Genomic DNA, 9,028 nt, shown 5'->3' with positions numbered 1-9,028 from the left:
GGAGAAGGAGAAGGAGAAGGAGAAGGAGAAGGAGAAGGAGAAGGAGAAGGAGAAGGAGAAGGAGAAGGAGAAGGAGAAGGAGAAGGAGAAGGAGAAGGAGAAGGAGAAGGAGAAGGAGAAGGAGAAGGAGAAGGAGAAGAAATCTGACACCCACATCTGTGAAGGTAGCGATAAAATTAGGATTGCCAAAATTCAACATGAATTCAAACTTCTAAAGGAAAATAAAGTTTTTAGTCAGCAGTGCTACACGCAGAAAACAAATAATAACAAAAACCCAGATGTGCCTCTCTGCAGCTCTCTCCAAGACTGAAGTAAATATTAAGGTGAATCTACATATGTTCCAAAATAAAATTAGTATTTTGACTGATTTTTTTAATAAAGATGATAAATAAAGATGAATCATCTTTTTTTATAAAGATGATTCAATGTGGAAATAGAGAACATGAATAAGGATATAGAAAGGGAAATTATAGCTCAGGTAGCAAGGTTAGAGCTAAATCCAGAGTACTCAGTAAATAATAAGCTTTTTGATGTTGGTACCATGCAACTAGAAAATAGCATGAATAGCACTGTATTTAAAAAAAAACCAAAAATGCAGATTTAGCCATTGGCTGTGATTATTTGATAATTAAGGTCACATTCACACAGTAGCAGATCACCTGGCACATGAAAGCCAAGCTGGACCAGAAGGAATGCATGATTTATGACTCTGTTGAATTAGCTATCACATACAATAATATGTTTATGCCAACTTTACACTTTCGGAAGAGAGGTGACTCTTGATCTAGAATAAAGTCTGCTGAGCTCCCTACAAAAAAAAGAAAAAAAAAAGGCTTAGAACAGTTTTGAACTGGCAGAGAGATTTAATTACAATTCAGTGCTTTGTTTTACATGGATAAGGTTTTAAACTAGTCCTTTCAAACTGGATTTACTGCAACATGACCACTGCCTAACATAGCCGTAATCATACCACGTAAGTATTCAGAGCAAATTTTGAACAGGAGAATAGGTATAAACTTAGGTGTAAATGGGACAAAACAATGACTAGTTGTACAAACTGTAAATTAAATGAAAACATGGTATCTTTGTTTAACAGCATACAGGAGTTTTCCTGTTTTCCAGACAAGTAAAGTCTCCTAGAGTTTCTGAGAGTAGACTTTTTCTGAGGCTTTTAATGTACTGCTAAATGTAAAATGAGATGATATAGCAGGGTGTTGGGCTATGTAACTCTGGAGATTATCCCCAGTCATATGAAGCAGGTTTTGCATTATTAAGGATATATATGACAACCAGATGAGTGGCTGCTTGGGAGTGTTTCTGCTGACCATTATGGTCAGCCTAGTGAGTTTAAAAGATTATCATCCCTAACATAATCTGTGTCTTTTACTGATTATACTGTAATGCTTTCACAAACTCTCAACACTTAGTTCTCTGTAGCTCCTACCTAAAGATTTTTATCATCATCCTTTCTTAATACCTACAGAAAGTACATTTTATTCCTTAAGAAGCAGTAAAATATTTGATAGAAAGGGGCTTCCCATATAAACTGTACTAATTTCAGTAGAATGTAGCAAAGCAATTGCTGTACTTTTCTTGCTTGGCTTGTACTACAAGGAAGTTTTACTTTGTTCCTGTATTGCTACCCACAATGCATCATTAAAAGCCCTTCTTGATGGCAATTATGTACACCTGATTACTTAGTAAGTCTGATCTCTGTGAGGTCAAGGCTAATCTGTTCTAAAATCCAGACCTTCTGCTTTTGTTTAATATAGCCCACTGAGATTAAAATGAGATTAGAGTTCATCTGATCAGGAGAACAACCTCTGCAGATGAATTCTTCTACTGTTTTTTTGCAAAAATCACTAGGTGGAATTGGTGTCTTGTAGTGGCCAGGGGTCCTATAAATAAGGCACTTTCTGATATTTTAATATTTTTTTTTTGCCCCCTGTGATAGCATTGAAACCTGATTTGGAGTATATTATTTCCTGGAGTCAGATTTAAATGTTAGTTTACATATGGAATACATGAATAGGGATACCAGAATGGGTGTTTTTTCTCATTCACCTTCATGTATTTGCAATTTACTACAGCAATAAAATTACAGTCAATGTAAATATGTGGAAATGGTCAAGCTGAACATTTAATGCAGTATTTAAAATTTTACCTGTTTTATTACCAAGTTCTCTTTTAAAAGTTTGTTCTTCTTTAAACTCATGTGAGTGCTAATTGTGGACATCAAAGACATTTTTAGTTCATCTTAGTTCAACAACTACATTATAGATATCAGAGAAACAAGCATAACTACGTGATTCAAATTTTATGCCTCATACTTGATTACTTGATTTGTGATGAAGCCAAGCATAATGAATGCTAAAACCCAAACGAAACTAATAGCAGTCTTCTGTAGTTTGGGGGGATTTTTGGGTTTTGGTGTGGTTTTTTTTCTTTAGTGTTTTTAGTGAAGCTCGTCTTCAATTTCAATCTTAACATAGTATTTTTATGTGTCATGGTTTTAAGACTGTCTTTTTAAATTTTTTCTTCACAAAGTTTGAGCAGAGAAAGTGAAAGAATGTAAATAAATCACTATTGGGTGTAAGAAAGCAAAATAATGATTATTCTAAACACTTCCATTGGAGAGGTAGAAATGTTTAAGAATCTCTACTCAAAACAAGGTTGGGGAGTTGGGCAGTCTCAGCCTGCTCGGCTTGTCTGCCTGCTTCTTTTGTGGCTGAAGATAACACACTGACCTTGACAAGCTAAGTCTAACAGGCTCTCTGCTTCTTGACTCTCTGCCTTCTGCCAGAAGGGTCTGGGGGGAGTCCTTCTGGCTGGGCGGGGAGGCCCCTTGGGGAAGGCCCCTTGGGGGAAGCAAAGGGGGCTTGGTCGTGCTTTTCTGTTAATTGTACATACTTGTAAATGTTGTGAATAGTGTATATCTGTACATATTCATTGTATTTCATCATTGATTGTAGTTTTGCTTGAAAATACAGCTTCCATTTGCTTCCAAACCGAGCTAGCCTGGTTATTGTCAGTGTCGGACAGGGATTTCAGCTCTCACACTGTTACATTATGTTAAAGTGTTAAGACTGTGATGTGAACCTAAAAGTGGAAGCAAGAAGTGCAAAAATATTTGGTCAATGTGTTTTAATTATCCAGATTTTATGAAATGCAAAAATAATATAACTGTCAATTCTGAAGATAATACAAAATAGCACTGGTATTATGCAGTGAAAATCTCTACAGGCAGAGAGTTCCAAAAGTGCTGTTTCTGCACAGAGAGGCTGCTTGTTGGCTGTCCTGGACTTCAGCCTGCTCTAGGTGAGGTCACGGTGTTCCTAAAGTAATTAACAAGGTCAGTCTCACCAGCTCAGTATGAACCTGAGATAATTCTGCTGAAGTTCGGAGCTAGAATGACAGAGAAGAAAACCTGGAATCTTGTCCTGGATGGCAGTAGTGCCCATGCTAGCAATGATATCAGGTTATGCTGCAAGTAGATTTCAGGATTTCTCAGTGTTGGAATGACCCTTAGCCATTTCACTCCACTGATGTAGGAGGTTATCTTTTGGGAGATGTTACTTCCTAACACTAGTCTGGGAATCACTGAACAACCCAAGTTAGATCCTTACCTTCTCTAGCAGTAAAGATTTATCTTTGGTCCTGTTTGTGTATCAGAGCAAAAGAAAAATCTCATTAAAACCCCCAAAAATGCATGTTAAAAGAGCTGAATGAGTTCCTAAAAGATTTTCAGTGGAAGCAACAGAATGCTTTCTTTAATAGTATGTGTAATCACATTTTCTTAACCATGTGGGATGAGCTCCCATGTGTTTTTTACTTGAAAAGACAATACATTGAAAGTATTAAGTATCTCACTAAATCCTCTTGCATGTGAGGATATCAGTACCAGTACAGAAAATTTTACATTTTTATCAGCAAGCTCATAATTTGTAATCTTACCATATACAACTGTGTGAGTATATGAAGAGGAAAAGAAAAGCAGTGTTACTGTAGTCATCAGCACATTATAATAATTTCCTCTCTCTCTCTCTGACAAATTGCTTTGCATTCTCTCCTTAACAGAAAGCACAACTGATTTGTTTTTTTTGGTTGGTTGTTTTGTTTTGTTTTGTTTTGTTTTCTGTTTTCCTTTTCACATCCTGGACTGCATTGAAAGAAGTGTGGCTAGCAGGTTGAGGGAGGTATCTCCATCTCTACTCTGCTCTTGTGAAACCTCAGCTGGAATACTGTGTTGAGTTCTGGCACCCTGAGAGCCTAATTAACAAGCAGACCTTCTCAAGCAGGTCCAGAGAAGGGGCAGAAAGATGATCAGGGGGCTAAAGCACCTTCCCTGTGAGGCTAGGCTGAAAGAGTTGGGATTGTTCAGACTGGAGAAGATAAGACCTTGCATCCACCTTTCAATACTTAAAAGATTTCAATACTACAAGAAAGATAAGGAGGGACCCTTTGTCAGGGTGTGTACTGATAGGATGAGGGGTAATGGTTTCAAACTGAGAGAGAGTACATTCAGATTAGATATTAGCAAGAAATTCTTTACTGTGAGGGTCCCTGGACATGGTAGGGGAGGGTTGATCTTTAAGGTGCCTTGTAAACCCAAACTACTCTATGATTCTATGATTCTTTAAAGATTGCTTGTGTTGCTTGCAACTATTCAGAGATTCATAGATTCATAGAATACCAGGCTGGAAGGCATCTCAAGGATCATCTAGTCCAACCTTTCAGGGTGTGAATATAGTTTAAATGAGATGGCCCAGCACCCTGTCAAGCTGGGCCTTGAAACTGTCTAATGTAGGGGAATCCACCACCTCCCTTGGGAGCTTATTCCAGCGTCTTAATAGCTCAAATGGTGAAAAAACTGTTCTGGCATGCAGTCCAAATCTCCCCAGTACCACTTGTACCCTTTCCCCCTTTTCTTCAGCCTGTGACTCTTCTGTAAAGGGAGTCTCCCCCTTCATGATAGCTGCCTTTTACATACTTGTACGTGGTTATGAGGTCTTCCCTAAGCCTTCTCAAGGCTGAACAAACCCAGTTCTCTCAGCCTTCCTTCACATGACAGATCTTCCAGTCCTCTAATAATTCTTGTGGCCCTTTTCTGGACCCTTTCCAGCCTGCTCACATCCTTCTTGTATAGTGAGAACCAAAACTGTACACGGTACTCAAGGTGCAGCCTGACCAGCACCGAGTAGAGTGGGAGAATTACATCTTTATCCCTGCTTGTGATACACTTATGAATGCAACTCAGCATCCTGTTGACTTTCTTTGCCACTGCAGCACACCATTCACTCACATTGAGCCTTCTGTCTACCAAACCCCCCAGGTCCCTCTCCACAGTGCTGCTCTCAAGCCAGGTGGCTCCCAATCTGAGCTGCATTCCTGGGTTATGTGTTCCCAGGTGCAAGACCTTACCCTTGGCCTCATTAAAATTCATACAGTTCCTTCTTGCCCACGCAAACAGCCTGTCAAGATCTTCCAACATTTCAGATATTTTGGCATGATAAACAACGCAGACATTTAGTTTACACTGGTATTTAAAGGTCAAAAGAACCTGCAAATTTATTTTATTTACTATGTTATTACAGAAAAATTCTTAAATTACTCAGAAATATTAACTTGTATGATTGAATCATACAACTTCTGTGGTTAGTGTGATAATGGAAAATATAGTTACTGAGTAACTTCAATGTCTTGGTGCCCAGCTAATTGCATTTTGTAAAGCATGACTTATAGGTTGCACAGCTAACATAGTCCACTTTCTGCCTGAATGTTATTTAATGTAATACTACATTATTTTGCTTAGAAGAATGATTGATTCTTGATTTATCTTAGTGGCTGAAAATGGAGCTTTAATTTCTTAAGGCAATTTTGTTGCTAAACCTTCACATTATCCAATTCACAACAGAGCTGTGGTGGACTTCTTGGTAAATATTCTACCTGCTTTTTTCTTTTTAAATGCATACGACTTTGTGAGTGGTAGGAAAACTCAAACTCACCTTATTGCTGTTGTCCGCAATTTTCATGCAAAAGTTTGTTCTCTTAAATCATGAAGCCAGAAGAGCACATGATCTGCATACGCATGTGGGAAAAACTAAGGGCCAAAGTAGTAATGATCTTTATAATCATAGCATCATACAACTATAGAATGGTTTAGGTTGGAGAGGTCCTCAAAGATCACCTAGTTCCAATCCCCCTACCATAGACAGGGATGCTTTCCACTTAAACCAGGCTGCTCAAATTAGAAGTTGAAGATGCATTCAGTGTTGAATACTGTCTCTGAAATTATTTTCTAAATGCCATTTCCCTTTCTTGATTCTTTGCCATATGCTATGTAAAGCAATACAGCTTTGTTGGTTAGAAGAGAAGAATAAACTTCCCACTCCCCTAAGTTAGGAAATACAGCCTTTTTTTTTGTTTTCAGTACTCACAGAAAGAGACCACTATTCTGTAAACCCAAAGCTGACACACAGCTGATGTTGCACGACTGCTACTAAAGTGAAAGGTCTCTTCCAACAACTGTTTTTCAACAAATATGTTAAAACTTTTCCTATATATCAGAGATATAAGACAAGCCAACATAAAAAAATTAATATTGGGAAAAATTTGGCCCCTTTATAAAAATTGGGGGGTTTGATTGAGAACTGCATTATTATTCTATCATCTCAGAGACTGTTTTGCTAGAAAACAGATTACAGACCACCACACAATTGTCTATCAAAGTCTTTCTTGACAGATACAACTTATGATGTCTGACAGTGGGATGTTGTATAACAGCCATCAGTTTAGCTAAATGCCACAGAAGGTAGATTTTATAACTGACAGACCTTGCTGAAACTAATAGAGCAGAATAGTGGAAAACGATACAAAAAACCCAGTCAACTAAGATGGTATTTTAGGTTAGACTTTGAATAAATATTGTTAAAAGGTAAGACAGCATCACTAAAATCATGGAATGCCACTATGGAGGTGACTGCAGTTTTAAAATGTGAATATGTTGTTAAAATGAGGGCTAGAATCTGACTATTCATACAATTACGAAAAAATGGGCAAAGCTGCACCTAAGGAAAACCAAATAAACTGGAGTTACAGAAGCTGTCACATGTTTATTTATATATGATGGAAATCAATGCCTGGAAACCATAGGAGTGTCACATTGACTAAAAGAATAGCTGATATCTTTGCTTTCAGAAGGAAAGCATATGGCTTTCAGAAGGAAGATTTCATAAACCATATCAAAGATGGAGAAGGGACATGTAGAGACATGCTACAGCATGTGAGAGAGGCCAAAGGGATGAGATTTAACAAGGCTAAGTGCAGGTTTCTACACTCTGGCCACAACAACCCCGAACAGCTCTACAGGCTGGGGACAATGTGGCTGGAGAGCAGCCAGGCAGAAAGGGACCTGGGACTGCTGGTTGATAGTAGGCTGAACATGAGCCAGCAGTGTGCCCAGGAGGCCAGGAGAGCCAATGGCATCCTAGCCTGTATCAGGAATAGTGTAGCCAGCAGGACAAGGGAGGTTGTCCTGCGTCCAGTTCTGGGCTCCTCAATTCAAGAGAGATGTTGAGGTACTGGAATGTGTCCAGAAAAGGGCAACGAAGTTGGTGAGGGGCCTGGAACACAAACCCTATGAGGAGAGGCTGAGGGAGCTGGGACTGTTTAGCCTGGAGAAGAGGAGGCTCAGGGATGACCTCATTGCTCTCTACAACTACCTGAAAGGAGGCTGTAGCCTGGTGGGGGTTGGTCTCTTCTTCCAGGCAACCAGCAGAATGAGGGGACACAGTCTCAAGTTGTGCCAGGGGAAGTATAGGATGGGTATTAGGAGGAACTTCTTCACAGAGAGTGACTGCCCATTGGAATGGGCTGCCCAGGGGGGTGGTGGAGTCGCTGTCCCAGGAGATGTTCAAGAATAGACTGGATCAGGCACTTAGTGCCATGGTCTGGATAGGGCTTGGTGACAGGCTGGACTGGATAATCTTGGAGGTCTCTTCCAACCTGGCTGATGCTATGATTCTATGACCCAACCCAAAATATTCTATCACTCTATTGTTTAGAAAAACACATATTCTCCCAGAGCTTTGAGACCTGCAACAATTTGTGATCACTGGTGTTTGAAAAATTGCAGTCCAACTCTGTGACTTCACAGCAAAGAGGTGGGTCCCTCTGCATAGGATGGCCTCCAATATGCTGTGCAGCATCCATGAGGCAGGCAGCTCCTTCATGTCTGTGAGGAGCAACTGGGGAGAAGGGCTTCTCTCTGCCTTGCACCTCCCCTCTGCAAGACATGCACCTGTGAGTTGCACCAAGCCATGGCTGCTCACCCTCCTGCAGATTCTCACAACTGCCCTAGAAGCTTTGTTTGACAAGGTCACCATATCTGAAGACCAGACATGAAAGATCAGCTGTGCAAAACTACCTAGCACTTTAGCTGCAGTTTTGGTGGGAAATTTCCTCCTTCAGTCACCATTTCACTTTTTTTTAATGTATTAATCATCAGTTTAATGAAATTACCAACAGAACGTGTCTGATATGAAAACAAATTAAAAAAATAACTACATTCCCAGTTTCTATTGACAGCAAAGTCCTTTGTTTTTAAAGTAGCATTGCAAGCAGCCAGCCTCTTGCTCTCACTCTCCCAAAATAAAATATCAAGTCAGGATAAAACTGAGTTATAACTAGTCTAGCAGGATTTCAGACACCACAACAACACCTTGGCAATTCAGGTAAATCCATGACTGATTCACCCAATTTGAACTCTTGGAATAACTTGACCACAGATTAAATAAAACTAAACATATCTCTTGGGCCCTCTAGAAAGCAGCAGAAATCACTCATAGAGGAAATAATTTTGCCAAAGAAGATTTGGCTTTTACGTTCTGCAAGCAAGCCCACACATGCCATTTCAGTGGAGTTAGCTGTGTCCTGAAGGCACCTAAAACCCAAATTCTAAGGCTCAGCCTTTGCTAAACAATGCTTCTGCCAATCTCAACCCTTTTTCAATTGGCACATCTGTAGATTG

This window comes from Indicator indicator, chromosome Z (assembly GCF_027791375.1).
Source record: "Indicator indicator isolate 239-I01 chromosome Z, UM_Iind_1.1, whole genome shotgun sequence".
Classification (NCBI taxonomy): domain Eukaryota; kingdom Metazoa; phylum Chordata; class Aves; order Piciformes; family Indicatoridae; genus Indicator; species Indicator indicator.
The sequence above is the reverse complement of the archived record's forward strand: the minus strand, read 5'-3'. Positions refer to the sequence as shown.